This window comes from Jaculus jaculus, chromosome 5 (assembly GCF_020740685.1).
Source record: "Jaculus jaculus isolate mJacJac1 chromosome 5, mJacJac1.mat.Y.cur, whole genome shotgun sequence".
NCBI classification, from domain to species: domain Eukaryota; kingdom Metazoa; phylum Chordata; class Mammalia; order Rodentia; family Dipodidae; genus Jaculus; species Jaculus jaculus.
Genome location: NC_059106.1, coordinates 3,677,712 through 3,694,369, shown reverse-complemented (window position 1 = coordinate 3,694,369; position 16,658 = coordinate 3,677,712). Strand labels below are relative to the sequence as shown.

Genomic DNA, 16,658 nt, shown 5'->3' with positions numbered 1-16,658 from the left:
TTTTTTTTTTTCCCCCGATGTAGATGGCTCACTCTAACCCAAGCTGACCTAGAATTCACTATGTAGTCTCAAGGTGGCCTTGAACTCATGGTGATCCGCCTACCTCTGTCTCCCAAGTGCTGGGAATAAAGGATGTGCCACCACGCCCTGCTATGTGGCTATTTTTTTAAAAATATTTATTTTATTTTGGTTTTTCCACATAGGGTCTCACTCTAACCAAGACTATCTTAAAATTCACTCTAGTCTCAGGGTGGCCTTGAACTAACAGCGATCCTCCCACCTCAGCCTCTCAAGTATTGGGATTAAAAGTATGCGGCACCATGCCCGGATTTTTAAATTTTTATTTGTTTTTTGAGGTAGGGTTTCACTCTAGCTCAGGCTGACCTGGAATTCACTATGTAGTCTCAGGCTGGCCTCAACCTCACAGTGATCCTCCTGCCTCTGCCTCCTGAGGGCTGGGATTAAAGGCATGTGCCATCACACCCATCTTAAAATTTATTTCTATTTATTTATGTGAGGCAGAGAGGGGAAAAAGAGAATGGGTGTGCCAGAGCCTGCAGTCACCGTAGAGCTCCAGATGTATGCGCCATTTGGAGCGTCTGGCTTTACTTGGATCCTGGGTCTTTAGGCTTTATAGGCAATTGCCTTAACCACTAGTCATCTCTCCAGCCCCTGATTTTTTTTTTTTTTTTGAGGCAGGGTCTCATTCTAGTCCTGCCTCAGTCTCCCTATTGCTAGGATTAAAAGCTTGAGCCATAGCCGGGTGTGGTGGCGCACACCTTTAATCCCAGCACTCAGGAGGCAGAGGTAGGAGGATCTCCGAGAGTTCGAGGCCACCCTGAGACTCCATAGTGAATTCCAGGTCAGCCTGAGCCAGAGTGAGACCCTACCTTGAAAAACAAAACAAAACAAAACAAAAAAAAGCTTGAGCCACCACTCTTTGTTTATTCTTTAAATTTTAGGGGAGGAGGCTGGTCGTGGTGGCTCACACCTTTAATCCCAGTCCTCTGGAGGCAGATGTGGGAGGATCACTGTGAGTTCGAGGCCACCCTGTGACTACATAGTGAATTTGAGTCAGCCTGGATTAGAGTGAGACCCTACCTTGAAAAAATAAAACAAAATAAATAATTTTTTTTTAAAGTAGCCAAATAGCAGGGTGTGGTGGCACATGCCTTTATTCCCAGCATTTAGGAGGCAGAGGTAGGCGGATCACCCTGAGTTCAAGAGCACCCTGAGACTACATAGACTGCTTCAAAAAAAAAAAAAAAAATGTAGGGGAGGAAACCCCTTCGGATTAACACAAGGCTGGGCAATGGTGAAGAGAGGAGTAGATATCACTATGGCCCAGCGTGTCTTATTGTTATTACTATTATTTGAGGTAGGGTTTCTCTCTAGCTCAGGCTGACCTGAAATTCCCTATGTAGTCTCAGGGTGGTCTCAAATTCTCAGTGATCCTCTGCCTCCCCAGTGCTGGAATTAAAGGTGTGCGCCATCATGCTCAGACTTTTATTTATTTTTAGTGACAACTTCCATAATTGTAGACCATAACCCAGGGTAATTCCCTCTCTCTCCCCACTTTTCTCTTTGAAACTCCATTCTCCATCATATCCCCTCCTACCCTCAATCAGTCTCTCTATTATTTTGATGTCATCATCTTTTCCTCCAATTATGGTCTTGGGTAGATAGTGTCAGGCACTGCGAGGTTATGGATATCCAGGACATTTTGAGTCTGGAGGAGTGTTGTAAGGAGTCCTACCCTTCCTCTGGCTCTTACACTCTTTCTGCCACCTCTTCCACAAAAAGATGTGATACAGATATTTCAGTGCTGAGCACTCCTCTGTCACTTCTTCTCAGCACCATGGTGCCTCCCAGAAGTGTCTTTATTATCAAAACATTTCTTTCCCAGCATCTGTTTAAAGGTAAAGTCCAGTCGGGTGTAGTGGAGCATACTTACAATCCCAGCTCTCGGGAGGCTGAGACAGGATTGCTTGTTCAAGGCCAGCCTGGGTTGCATAAGGAGTTTCCAGGCCAGCCAGAGAGCTACATCAACAAGACCCAGTCTTAACAACACAGAATCAGGACATCCCTCTCCACCCGCCATGTTGACATAATTATTCATAGTTCTAAACGTAGGCGTGGGCTGCCGGTGGAGCTCAGTCCCCCGGGATCGCCTCCTTGACCACCCCGGAGCCGGGCCAATGAATCACTTCCAGTCTAGATTTCCGTGGCCTTCGCGATCGCTCACACGGGGCTCCCTGGGCTTGCCGTAACCGGGACCGTACCACTGGTGTGCTGCAGGGGGACTTCGGAGCGGCGGAAGGGGTGATGCCGGCGGTCCAGGGGGACGACTGAGCTCCAGATCTCGCCACCTACCCGTCCTTCTAGCCTCGGCGCCCCGGTCCTGCTCCCCCGCTCCTCGGACACCGGCCTACTCCGGAGCCCGGGAAGGCAGGTGAGCGTGTCCACCCCCGCGCGCCGGGCCCGGGTGGCGGCGGCCGGCAGGGGAGGCGGCCTGGACACACAGTAATGGCAGCGCTGTGAGCCGGGAACGCGAGCTGACAGCCGCCGCCGCCGCCGCCGCCGCCGCCCACCCCTCCGCGCCCGGGGCTTCGTCCTTCACCGCCGCCGGTTGCCTCCCCTCCCCCTCGCCCCCGCCCCCCCCTCCGCACAAGGTAACCCCCGCCGAGGCTCGGGGCGGGAGGCGCCGGGGCTGCAGGGCGCAGGGAAACTTCCCTTCCCGGCTCCCGGGTGGCGGGGATGGGGCGGGAGGGAAGGGGCTGGGGGCGACGCGCGCGGCGCGGGGAGCCGGGGGAGAGCGGGGTGGGGTGCGTGGGAGAGATGCTGTGGACGACCCAGGCTCCCCCCGATCGCCGACCCCCCCGAGGCCCGGCCCCCACCTCCCCACCCCCGGACCCGATCCCGGGCCTCCTCGACCCGATCTTGACCGCCCCTCCCTCGGCCCCATTTTTTTTTCTTTCCTCCAAAGGAAGGAAGGTGAGAGAGCGCGTTGGCCGTGTGGAAGGCCACACGGATCCCGAAGTCTCGTGTGTTGGAGAGGGCTGCCAGTCACTCTCAGACATCCTTGCCGCCAGTAATTTTCACTTTTGTTTCCATGGACAGCGGAGATTGATAGCTCTGGGGAGGAGGGTGATACGAGCCTCGGGTGCACCTCCTTGCCTCCACGCTCCGGGTTCTGGTGAAATTAGAGCCTCACTCTATCCAGCACTTGCTCACACTCTGCAGCCCGGGCCATTCCCTGCCATTACGTGCACGCAAGTGGAACACGTCTGTGAATAGCTGACTGTTGTTATTACAAGTTCTTCCTTGTCCCTTTGGTTACTATTGCCGTTTGGATGGCAAGACTTCTTGAAGTTTCATTTTGGGGATAAACTACAAACTGTTGGGCTGCGATGTGTGGCTCAGCACTGCTCCACTTGCCTAGCATGCAAAAAGGCCTTGAGTTCAACCTCTGGCAACACACACACACAGCATGTGTAATTATTGTTGTTAACATTAGCTGTCTTTGCTTCTTTTGCCCATGTTCAACCCCTCTACTGTATTCCAACTGTCTATCTCCACTTTAAGAACTGGGTCCAGGGATCTGTATCGACAGCTGGGCAGTGAAAGGTGCTTGCTTGCAAAAGCCTAATGGCCTGGATTCGCTTCTTCAGTACCCAGACAGTATTTGAAAATCCAAAATCACAGGTGAAATAACAGTTGTACATTGTTTTACCTGGTTGGTGTGTGTGTGTGTCTGGTGTGTGTGTGTGTGTGAGAGAGAGAGAGAGAGAGAGAGAGGGGGGGGTGGGGGTGGGGTTGGGGAGAAGGTCTTAATTTACTATGTAGGTAGCCCTGACAGCTCTGGCGTTCGTTATGTAGCATGTGCTGGCATCAAACCTCGAGTCCTCTCTCTGCCTCATCCTCCCAGATGTTGGCCATACAGATGAGTGCCACCAGCCTGGGCTTCCACTGGTGAATTTCTTTAAAGTTTTGCCTTGCTAGTATGTGCCTGTACTGTATGCTAGGCAATCCTGTAAGCACTAGGAATAGAACTATATGACATGTGAAAGTTCTGCCTTTTGGGAGCCTCATTTGTGATTGGGGAGGGAGACAGTAAACAGATAGACCCAAAATAATTTGAGAATCAGTGCTCTGAAGGAAATCAGGAGTTGTAGTGATTGGGGGAAAAAACAAAAACAACAAAACTTGTTTCAGATGCTGTGGTTAGGGAAGGCTTGTCTGAGATGACCTTTGACCTGCTTCTTGAACTCCCCCCCCCCCCCCAAGGATCAAGCCTGAAGTTAGTGCATTTGAGAGTATAAGAAATGGAAAAGCCCTGAGGTGATGTGGTAGAACCTAGCAACCTAGGGAGGTTAGGTCCTAGCCTGGGGCAAGAGCAGATAAGGCCTTTTTTTGTCCCTAGGAGTGGCTTTTACATTGAAAGTTAGTGGAATTCTCTTTGAAAGCTAGGACTAAATTGGTTTGGTTTATAATCTATTTTATTTATCTAAAAGGGAGAGATAAGACAGAGAGTGGGCAGCCAGGGCCTCTAGCTCTAGCTCCACCTTGTGTACCTGGTTTTACATGGGTACTGGGGAATCGAACCTGGGTCTTTTTGGCTTAGTATTTAAGTGTGCCTGAACTGCTAAGCTGTTTGTCCAGTTCTGATTTATAATCTATAGATTGCAGTGGTCAGAGTTGTGGCTTTGAAGTGACAACAGGCCAGTGACAAATTTTCAGAGACTTTTTTTTTTTTTTTTTGCTTTTTCCAGGTAGGGTCTCACTTTAGACCAGGCTGATCTGGAATTCACTATTTAGCTCAGGGTAGCCTCAACCTCACGGCAGTCCTCTGCCTCCTGATTTCTGGGATTAAAGACATGTGACACCACACCCAGCTTTTGATTTTCTTTTCTTTTCTTTTTTTTTTTTTTTTGAGGTAGGGTCCCTCTCTAACCCAGGCTGACCTGGAATTCACTATGGAGTCTCAGGGTGGCCTTGAACTCACAGCGATCCTCGTACCTCTGCCTCCCAAGTGCTGGGATTAAAGACATGCGCACCATGCCTGGCTATTTACTTATTTTTATTTTATTTTTGAGACAGAGGGGGAAGGAGGCAGAAACAGAGAATGGTGGGCCAGGGCCTTTCAGTCACTGTGTACGCACTCCAGATATCTGTGCTCCCTGTGCGCATGTGCGACATTGCATGCTTGCATTATTTGTGTCTGGCTAAACCTGGACCTGGCGATTCGAACAAGTGTTCTTGATTTTAGGCTTCACAGGCAAGTGCCGTAATCACCGAGCCTTCTCCAGCCCCCACGTTCTTTTTGTGGTTGTTGTTTATTTATTTATTCATTTGAAAGGCATGGGGATGGGGAGAGAGGAAGAGAATGGACATGCCAGGGCTTCTAGCCACTGCAAATAAACTTCAGATGCTTGCAACTCTTTGTTGTTGTTATTTTTTTTTTTTCCTTTTGGTTTTTCAAGGTAGGGTCTCAGTCTGGCCCAGGCTGACCTGAAATTCACTATGTCATCTCATCTGGCCTGGAATTTACAGTGATCCTCTGTCCTCTGCTTCCCAAGTGCTGGCATTAAAGGGGTGCACTACCACGCCCTGCTGCTTGTACCACTTTGTGTATCTGGCTTTACATAGGTACTGGGGAATTGAACCAAGGCCATTAGGCTTTGCACCTTTAACCACTGAACCATTTCCTTAGACTCCTAGACCTAATTTTTTTTTTTTTTTTAAATAAAGATGCTTATTTGCAAGCAGAGAGAGCAAGGAGAGACGGTGAGAGAATGAATAGGCACGCCAGGGCCTTCAGTCACTGCAAACAAACTCCAGATGCATGCACCACTTTGTGCATCTGGCTTTACATGGGTCCCGGGGAATCAAACCCAGGTTGTTATGCTTTATAGGCAAGTGCTTTAACTGTTGGGGCCACCTCTCCAGTCCCTGGACCTAGTTCTTTTAGATAGGGTCTTGCTATAGCCAAAGCTGGCTTGGAATTCACTATATAGTAGTTCAGGATGATCCTCCTATCTCTGCCTCCCAAGTGCTGGGACTAAAGGTGGTGCCACCACCTCCAGATGTACCTAATTCTTTTTAAATTTTAATTTACTTTTATTTTTTTGGTTTTTCAAGGTAGGGCTTCACTCTACCCCAGGTTGACCTGGCCTGGGATTCACTATGTAGTCTAGGAAGGCCTCAAACTTACAGTGATTCTTATACCTGTGCCTCCTAAGTGTTGGGAGTGTGCCTCCGTGCCTGGCTTTTTTTTTTTAATTAATTAATTTATTTGAGAAAGAATGGGAATATGGGTGTGCCAGGGCCTCTGGCCCCTGCAAATGAGCTCCAACAGGTGCATCACCCTTATGCATGCATCTGGCTTACATGGGCACTGAGGAATTGAACCTTGGTCCCTAGACTTCTTAGGCAAGTGCCTTAACTGCTAAACCATCTCTCTAGCCCTGGACTTAGTTCTTGAAGTAGACATACATGCCTGGAATATAGTGTTTAAGAAGTCATGCATTTGTTCATTCATTCATTCATTCATTTATTCATCTAACTACGGACCAGGAAGTGTAGATAGTGCAAAAAGAGACATGTCTGCCTGCCTTCATGGAACTTAAATTCTAGTGAAGGAGAGAAAAGATGGAGATAGGGAATGATCAGTCATTAACTTCTGGTATGTTATACTGTGTTTTTTTTTAAATAAAAATATTATTCACATTAAAAAGTTGAAAATGTTAATAAGTTATAGAATTAAAATCTCCACCATTTCTTGTCCCCTAATCACCCTTATTCCCTGTATCTTTTCTTTTCAAAAAAACCTTTTTTATTAACAACTTCCATGATTATAAAAAATAATCCCATGGTAATACCCTCTGTACCCCCACTTTTCCCTTTGAAACTCCATTCTCCCCATCTCAATCAGTCTCTCTTATTTTGTTGTCATGATCTTTTTCCTATTATGGTGGTCTTGTGTAGGTAGTGTCAGGCACTGTGAGGTCATGGATATCCAGGCCATCTTGTATCTTGCCTCTCTGCAAAAGTATAGTTTGTGTAACTATAAGCAGGTGTGTATTGTAATTCCAAACTTGCAAAAAATGTTAGCTTACCTTACACATTGTAGTAAGTTAAATACTGCAAGGACCGAAACAGGACAGACACCTAAAAGGAGAAGATAGGAAGAAATGGAGAAAACCAGAGTACTGTACTATTTTCTCTCTGTGTCCCTCCCTTCCTCCCTCACTTCCTTCCTTCCTGCTCTCAAGGTAGGGTCTCACTCTAACCCATGATCTGGAATTCATTTTGTAGTCTCAGGCTGGCCTTGAACTCACAGAAGTTCTCCTACTTCTGCCTCTGAGTGTTGGGATTAAGGGTGTGCATTACTATGCCCGGCTCATGTGGTATTTTCTGGTTTGATTCCTGCACTCTTTGAGTCTTTGACCTACAGATATAAATTCTTTGTGTGTGTGTGTTTGTGTGTGTGAACACACACCAGAACACTTGCTTAGCTGTTTAAGTTGGCCTCAAACTCTAGATAATTTTCATGTCCTGGTTTCCCAAGTGCTGGGATTACAGGTGTGTACAGAGAAGCTCAGATGTGCAGTCATCCATCCACCTGTATAAATTTTATTTATTTGCAAGGATAGAGAGATGGGGAGCATTAGGGCTTCAAGTCACTGCAAAAGAACTCCAGATGCATGCACCCCTTTATGCATTAGAGATTAATAGGTACTAGGGAACTGAACTCAGGTTGTTAGGCTTTACAGGCAAGCACCTTAACCATTTTTGTTTGGTTTATTTTTATTTGTGAGTGACAGACAGAGAGAAAGAGGCAGAGAGAGAAAATGGGCGCATCAGGGCCTCCAGCCATTGCAAACGAACTCCAGACACATGCACCCCTTGTGGCATCTGGTTTAAGTGGATCCTGGGGAATTGCACTGGGGTCCTTAGGCTTCATAGGCAAGTGTCTTAACTGCTAAGCCCTTAAAATTTCATTTCTTTTCTTTCTTTTTTTTTTCTTTTTTTGAGGTAGGGTCTAACTCTAGTCCAGGCTGGCCTGAAATTCACTATATAGCCCCAGGCTGGCCTCAAACTCTCAGCAATCCCCCTACTTCTGCTTTCCCAAGTGCTGGGATTAAAGGTGTGCACCAGCATACCTGACTTCTTTCTTAATTTTTATTTTGTGTGGTTGTTCACACTGCCCAAGTGCATGCACGTGGAGGCCAGAGGAAGACGTTGGGTGTCCTCTGTCACTGTTTTACCTTCATTCTCTCAGACAGTATCTCCTTGAACCAGGATCCCCCTGTTTTCAGTTGGACTGGCTGGCCATGGGGCCCAGCCATCCTCCTATCTCTCCCCTCCCCTACTCAGCCTGGGGTTCCAGGCCTGCAGGACCACGTCCAGAGTTCTACGTGGTTGTTGGGGATTGGACTTTGGTCCTCATGCCTGTGCAGCAAGTGCTCTTGCCTGTGAATCATCTCCAGACCCTTAGATGTAACTTTTAAAAATATTTTTATTTATTTATTTATTTAACAGAGGAAGAGGGAGAGAGTGTGAGAGAATGGGCACGACAGGGCCTTCAGTCACTGCAAATGAACTCGATGCATGTGCCCCCTTATGCATCTGGCTAACGTTGGTCCTGGGGAATCGAGCCTGGGTCCTTTGGCTTTGCAGGCAAATACCTTAGTGGCTAAGCCATCCCTCTAGCCCTAGATGTGAATTTTTTAAAGAACGTTTCTTTTTGTGACCTTTTTTTTTTTTTTTTTTTACAAAATTTGCGCTTTTCTACATCACCTGTGATTTTTTTTTTTTAAATATGTGCTGGAAAAACATTTGGTAGTGATTAAAAGGACATTTTTTCTTTTATTTTTAGAAAGAGAGAGAGAGAATTGGTGAGCCAGGCCTCAGCCACTGCAATTGAATTCCAGATGCTTGCACCACCTAGTATGTATGTGCGACCTTGTGCTTGCCTCACCTTTGTGCATCTGACTTACGTGGGATCTGGAGAATCAAACATGGGTCCTTAGGCTTCACAGGCAAGTGCCCTAGCCTGTAAGCCAGCTCTCTAGCCCAAAATGATATTTTCTATGTGAAGTCTGTTAAGTGAAACCTAGGTGACACAGGCTTGTAATTTCAGCAACTGAAGAGGCTAAGTTGAGATAGGAGAATCACAAATTTAAGACCTGTTTGGGCTATAAAACAAGTTCAAGGCCAGTCTTTTCAGTGAGAAATAAAAAGATGGGACTGGGAGATGGCTTGGCCGTTAAAGGCACTTGCTTGCAAAGCTTGACAACTTGGGCTCAATTCCCCGGTACCCACATAAAGCCAAATGCACAAAGTGGTAGATGTGTTGGGAGTTTGTTTGCAGCAGCAAGACGTCCTGGCACACCCATTCATTGTCTCTGTCAACTAAATAAATAAATAATAAAAGAGTGGGGGGGGCGGTGGGCTGGAGAGATGCTTAGCTGTTAAGGCTCTTGCCTATGAAGCCTGAGGACTCACGTTCAACTTTCCAGATCCCACATAAGCTAGATGCTCAAAAGTGAGGCAAGTGTAAGGTCACATATGCCCATTAGGTGGTGCAAACATCCAGAGTTTGAGGTCAGTGGCTGAGGCTCTGGCATGCCAATTCTCTCACTCTCTCTCCTTAAAAACAAACAAAAAGGACTGGGGAAATGGCTTAGCTGTTAAGGCTTTTACCTGCGAAGCCTAAGGACCTTGGCTCAATTCCCTAGGACCCATACGCAAGATACACAAGGGGCAACCGTGTCTGGAGTTCATTTGCAGTGGCTGGAGGCCCATTATCTCTTTTTCTTTCTTCCTCTTGCGACCTGACCTGACACAACAAACAACAAGAAAAAAAAAAAAAAGACGGCTCAGCTGTAAAATTTGCCTATCACACATGAGTTCCAGGTTCAACTTCCAGTTCTGGGAAAAAACAAAAAAGAGGCTGGAGAGTTGGCTTAGTGGTTAAGATGCTTACTGACAGAGTCAAAGGACCTAGGTTCTATTCCCCAGTGCCCATGTAAAGTCGGATTCAGGAGTTGGTGCATGTGTCTGGATTTTGATTGCTGTGCCTGGAGGCCTTGGCTCACTCATTTACTTTCTCTAGATTAATTAATTAATTTGCAAGCATAGAGAAGAAGAGAAACGGGGGGAGGGGGAATATGGGCACATCAGGGCCTTCAGCCTCTGTATGAACTCCAGGTGCATATGCCACCCTGTGCATCTGGCTTTACGTGGGCACTGGAGAATTGAACAACCGTCCTTAGGCTTTGCAGGCAAGTGCCTTAACCACTAAGCAACCTCTCCAGTCTTGCTTTAGATTACTTGTTAATTTTAAAATTTTATTTATTTTTTTGAAGTGGGGTAGAGAGAGAATGGGCATGCCAGGGCCTCCAGCCACTGCAGATGAACTCCAGATGCATGTGCAATACCTTGTGCATCTGATTTTTACATGGTTCCTGAGGAATTGAACCTGGGTCCTTGGGCTTTGCAGGCAAGTGCATTAACCACTAAGCCATCTCTCCACCCCCCCCCCTTTTTTTTTGGTTTTTCAAGATAGGGTCTCACTATAGCCCAGACTGACCTGGAATTCACTATGTAGTCTCAGAGTGGCCTCGAACTCTTGGCGATCCTCCTACCTCTGCCTCCCTAGTGTTGGGATTAAAGGTGTGTGCCACCACACCCTCTTTTTGTTATGGGAAATTTACTAGTAGGAGTGAGATTAAAGTTTTTATTTTATTTTTATTTATTTATTTGAGAGCAACAGAAACAGAGAGAGAATGGGTGCTCCAGGGCCTCCAGCCACTGCAAACAAACTCCAGATGCATGTGTCCCCCTTGTGCATCAGGCTTACGTGGGTCCTGGGGAATCGAGCCTCAAACCAGGGTTCTTAGGCAAGTGCTTAACCTCTAATCCATCTTTCCAGCTCCAATTTTTTTTATTAACAACTTCTATAATTATATAAAAAAAAATCCCATGGTAATACCCTCCCTCCCTCCACTTTCCCCTTTGGAACTCCATTTTCCCCATCTCAATCAGCCTCTCTTTTACTTTGATGTCATTTCCTTCTCTTATGGTCTTGTGTAGGTAGTGTCAGGCACTGTGAGGTCATGGATATCCAGGCCATTTTGTGTCTGGGGGAGCACATTGTTAGGAGTCCTACCCTTCCTTTGGCTCTTACATTCTTTCTTCTACCTCTTCCACATTAGACCCTGAGCTTTGGAATGTGTGATAGAGATATTGCAATATTGAGCACTCCTGTCACTTCTTTCCAGCACCGTGATGACTTCTGAATCATCTCAAGGTCACTGCCATCTGAAAAGAGAAGATTCTCTACCAAAAGTGAGAGTAGCATTAATATAAGGGTATTAACATTAAGAGAAGAGCTTACTGGGCAGTTTGATAAGCATAATGTATACATTTAGCCAGACAGCAGCAGACGTTACACCCCTAGGGCTCATGAGTACCCCTGTTTTAAGTTTTCAGTATCAGGGATGTATTCCCTCCCATGGAGTGGTAATTTTTTTTTTTTTTAAAATTTATGTGACAGAAAGAGGCAGAGGCAGTGAGTGAAAGGAAGAGAATGGGCATGCTAGGACCTCCAGGTGCTGCAAACGAACTCCAGACGTGTGCACCACCTTGTGATTCTAGCTCACATGGGTCCTGAGGAATCAAACCTGGGTCCTTTCGCTTTGCAAGCAAGCGCCTTAACTGCTAAGCCATTCCTCCAGACCTACATTTTTTAAAAAATTCATTTATTTATTTGAGAATGATAGAGAGGAAGTGACGGATGGAGAGAAACAGAATGGGCACTCTAGGGCATCCAGCCACTGCACACATTCAAGATGCATGCACCACCTTGTGCATCTGCCTTACATGGGTCCTGAGGAATTGAAGTGGGGTCCTTAGGCTTTGCAGGCAAATGCCTTAATCACTAAACCATCTCTTCATCCAACACCCGGCTATTTTACTTCTTTCTTTTTTTCTTTTTTAATTTTTTTGAGGTAGGGTCTCACTCTAGCTCAGGCTGACCTGGAATTCACTATGTAGTTTCTGGGTAGCCTTGAACTCATGGCAATCCTCCTACCTCTGCCTCCTCTGTGCTGAGATCAGAGGTGTGTGTCACCACGCCCCACCCATATTATTATCATCATCATTATTTATTTATTTATTTGTTTATTTTTGGTTTTCTGAGGTAGGGTCTCACTCTAGCGCAGGCTGACCTGGAATTCACTATGTAGTCTCAGCATGGCCTCAAACTCATGCTGATCCTCCTACCTCTGCCTCCTGAGTGCTGGGATTAAAGGTGTGCACCACCACACCCGGCCCATATTATTATTTTTGAGGTAGGTTTTCCCACAAAAGCCGGAGCTGGCCTTAAATTTGCAGTGATTCTGCTTCTCCCTGGTGATGGGATTGACAGGCTTGTATTACCATTGGCATGGTTTTCAGGTTTGGGCCTCAGGTCGGGGTTAGTCAGGTTGTTAGAGAGTAGGTCACACTTATTAAAAGGCACACTTGAGTCTTTTTACCTTTACAAGTTTTCTCTATGTCTACGTGGCATGACCTTGTCTCAGAAAGCAGAAAAGAACAATACCCCCCCACCCTTCCCACCCCAGCAACCTCAGGAAATTAGGGCTGTGGCTGGTGGTGGCACGTAGACTAACTTGTTCAGCATGTGGGAGGCTCTGATTTGATCCCCAGCCCTGGACAAACCAGGAAACTAGCATTGGTACATGACTGGTGACTGAACAACAGATCTTTGGGTTTCACCCCCTTTTCACTATGTTCTTGTTCCCTCTCAAGATTAGGTCACAGACTGGGTGTAGAGGTGCGTACTTTAATCCTAGCACTCAGGAGGCAGCAGTAGCAGGATCACCATGTGTTTGAAGCCAGCCTGAGACTACATAGTGAATTCCAGGTCAGCCTAGGCTAGAGTGAAACCCTAATTTGAAAAACAAAATTTAAAAAAAAATTAGGTCATGGATCAGGCCTTGTAGATCCTTATTGTGTGTCCTCTGTGACCTTCATGCTGTGAAGAATGTGGTTAGTTAATTTGCAGAATGCCTTCCAGTGTGAGTTTGTCTAGTAATTTTTGTTTAGTTAGAGGTTGTGCATTCTTGGAAAAAGAATACAAAATTCTCAGTGCATCACATCAAAATGTACAGGTTGTCAATATATCCTGTATATTATATTAGGTATGATCTCGCTGTAGCTCAGGGTGACCTGGAACTCGCTATGTAGTCTAAGGGTGACTGTGAATGCACAGCAGTCCTTCTACCTGTGCCTCCCCAGTGCTGGGATTAAAGGTCTGCAACACCATGGCTGCAAAAGTATTTTTACTTATTTGAAAGCAGTGAGAGAGAGATAGAAAGAATGAGCATGCCAGGGCTTGTGGCTGCTTTAAGTGTGTACTGAGGAATTGAATCAGAGTTGTTAGGCTTTTCAGGCAAGTACTTAACTTTTTTTTTAGTTTTTTGAGGTAGGGTCTCCCTCTGGCCCTGGCTGACCTGAAATTAACTCTGTCATCTCAGGGTGGCCTTGAACTCATGGCAATCCTCCTACCTCTGCCTCCCAAGTGCTGGAATTTTTTTTTTTTTTTTTTACTTTTTTGAGGTAGGGTCTCACTAGCCTAGGCTGACTTGGAATTCACAGTGTAGTCTCAGGGTGGCCTAAACTCACAGCAGTCTTCCTATCTGCCTCACAAAACCAAAACCAGCTGAAAAACAAATGAGCCATCACTTCCAGTTTTTGGAAAAAATATTTATTTATTTATTGGAGAGAGAGAGAGAGAGAGAGAGAGAGAATGAATATGAATATGCATGGGCATTCCAGGACCTCCAGACACTGAAAATGAATTCCAGACACAGATACATGGCCTACCTTGTGCATCTGGCTTATGTGGGTACTGGGAAATCAAACCTGAGCCCTTAGGCTTTACAGGCAAGTGCCTTATCTGCTAAGCCATTCTCCAGCCCTGGAGTCTGTTTTTGTTGCCCTGTTTAGGTTAGGTATCATTCTAGCCCAGGCTGATCTGGCATTCACTCGGTAGTCACAGGCTGGCCTTGAACTCACAGTAATCTTCCTACATCTGCCTCCCAAGTGCTGTGATTAAAGGTTTGTGCCACCATGCCTGTTTAGACTTTTTTTTTTTTTTTTTTTTTGTTTTTCGAGGTAGGGTTTCACTCTAACTCTAGCTGACTTGGAATTCCCTATGTAGTCTCAGGGTGGCCTCAAACTCATGGCCATCCTCCTACCTCTGCCTCCCGAATACTGTGTTAAAGGTGTGCGCCACCATGCTCAGCTTAGAGACTCTTTTTAAAGGCCTTGCCTGTTCAAACAGTAGTGGACTACAGAAGAAAGGAAAAGAGGATTTGACCTTGCAGACCCTCACTGGGGCACAGTCTGTGAGCCTGGGAAGTGTAATGTCCCTAGTAAGACCCACACTGAAGAACAAGCCTCACTCAGCTGTGTCAGCTGGTCAGGGACTGCTGTGCAGTGGTCCCTGAAGAATGCGTTGCATTGCCCTGTGGCCTCAGAGCCATCTTAGTTTGTGTGAGTATGCCGTCTGATGTGCGCACTGTGGAGTAGCTGAGCAGCAGTTTTCTGAACATACCTGTTAGTCACAATGTGATATCTTTGGGGGAAATTGAACCCAGGGCCTTCCGCAGCCCGTGGCTGTGTTTGTTTGAGATGACAGCCTGGGAATCAGAAACAGCACAGAGGTCGTGGTTCTGCTTGCTGGCTTCCTAACTTTATAATTTAGTGTTTGTATGGGACACGCATGCCACAGCATGTGTGTGGAGGTCAGGGGACAACTTCAAGTTGGTCCTTGCCCTGCAGGGTCTGTTGCTTTCTACTGCTTTCATGAGCGTCATGGACACTGTCCTGTCTCAGCTTTCCGTCATGCCACAGGGATGACAGGTTCACCACAGCTGGCTTTTATGTGATGTCTAGGGGTTGAAACTCAGGCTCTCAGAGTGCTGTTTCCACTGAGCCACCTCCCCAACTCCTGCTTTCTTTCTTTGCCCTCTCTCATCCTTGTGGAAATACTCTTATGAATAAGTTAACATTTAAATAATTTCAAGAAAATGAAGCAACTTAAAGTTTTGTTTTTGGTTTTTCGAGGTAGTGTCTCACTCTAGCCCAGGCTGACCTGGAATTCACTATGGAGTCTCAGGGTGGCCTCGAACTCACGGCAATTCTCCTACCTCTGCCTCCCAAGTGCTGGGGATTAAAGGCATGCACCACCACACCCAGTTTAATTTTTTTTAATATATTTTATTTATTTATTTAGGAGAGAGAGAGAGAGAGAGAATGAATGAGAATGAGAATGAGTATGCCAGGGCCTCCAGCTGCTGCACGTGAACTCCAGACTCGTGCCCCCTTGTGCATTTGGCTTATTGGGTCCTGGAGAATTGAACCCAAGTCCTTTGGCTTTGCAGGCAAATGCCTTAAATTAAATGCTAAGCCATCTCTCCAGCCCACTTAAAAGTTTTGAAGTCATGTGAGCTTTTTAGGGGGTGAGCAGAGAACTTGATGGGTTATTTTGGCATGCTTTCTGCTTACCTGTGTGAGGCGTGTTTCACTAGGCGGCTGGGTTGGAACTTCTTGCTTTGGCTTCCAGAAGTTTTATCATTCATTTATGCATTATCATTGCAGTTGAGCCCATTCTACCATTGCTCCCATAAGGGATGCGTCAGTCTGATTCTCTAAAGGTGGTCTATGCCACCATTAAAACCATTTATGAGTTGTTTAATATCCTATTTATCAAGAATGTAATGTATCTAGAATGTAATGTATCTTCCCCCCCCCCCCAGGTAAGGTTTCACTCTAGTCCAGGCTGATTTGGAATTCACCCTTTCTTCAAGAAGGGTTCTTAAAGCAGATGGATATGGATCAAGGCTGAATATCATAGGAGTTAGGTAAATGGGTGACAGGGAGTGTTAAGGAAAACGAGTATTTTGAGGTGGAGAAACACTGTAAAGGTAGGATGTAGTAAGCTTGTTCAGTGAGTCCGAAAGAGAAGTGACCAGATTATCGTGTCAAGTGAGCATCATGCAGAGGTGTCGCCTCATTTCCTGGACAGTTGGCGTGTCATGTTACAAATGAGTCTGTACTGGGAAATCTCAAATGGCTTTAAGTATTAGAGCGCCTTGTTCAACTCTTTCTTAGGCAGGTTATCTTCATGTGTTGTTTTGTTTGCTTGTTTTGTTTTTTTAAAGCAGGGTTTCATTTTAGCACAAGCTGACCTGGAAGCCACTCTTTTTCTTAACTTAAAAAAAAATAGTTATTTATTTGACAGAGAAGGAGGGAGACAGAGAGAGAAAGAGAAAGAAATGGGCACACCAGGGCCTCCGGCCACTGCAAATGAACCCCAGACGCCTGCGCCCTCCCTCCCCGCACCTGGCTAATGTGGGTCCTGGGGAATCGAATTTGGGTGCTTTGGCTTTGCAGGCAAATGCCTTAAGCGCTAAGCCATCCCTACAGCCCTCTTCTTTAGTAACTTTTGTTAGTAGTGTACAAAGATTTAGGTTTTTATTTTATTTTATTATTTATTTATTTGGTTTTTCAAGGCAGGGTCTTGCTCTAACCCAGGCTGACCTGGAATTCACTCTGCAGTCTCAGACTGGCCTGAACTCACT

At 46.1% G+C, this 16,658-nt stretch overlaps 1 protein-coding gene across 3 annotated transcripts in view; it reads left to right on the top strand.

The window, feature by feature from the left end:
• Positions 1–2,307: 2,307 nt before the first annotated feature.
• Cul2 (cullin 2) overlaps positions 2,308–16,658 on the top strand; it is a 68,212-nt gene continuing 53,861 nt past the window's right edge. Inside the window, exon 1 of one of the 3 annotated variants that reach the window (XM_045150377.1) lies at positions 2,308–2,452. The gene's annotated coding sequence lies outside the window, so the exon portion shown is untranslated. Of the gene's footprint in view, positions 2,453–2,634; positions 2,673–3,607; positions 3,706–16,658 lie in introns of those variants that run through there. The other 2 variants (XM_045150380.1, XM_045150379.1) reach the window with 2 other exon arrangements.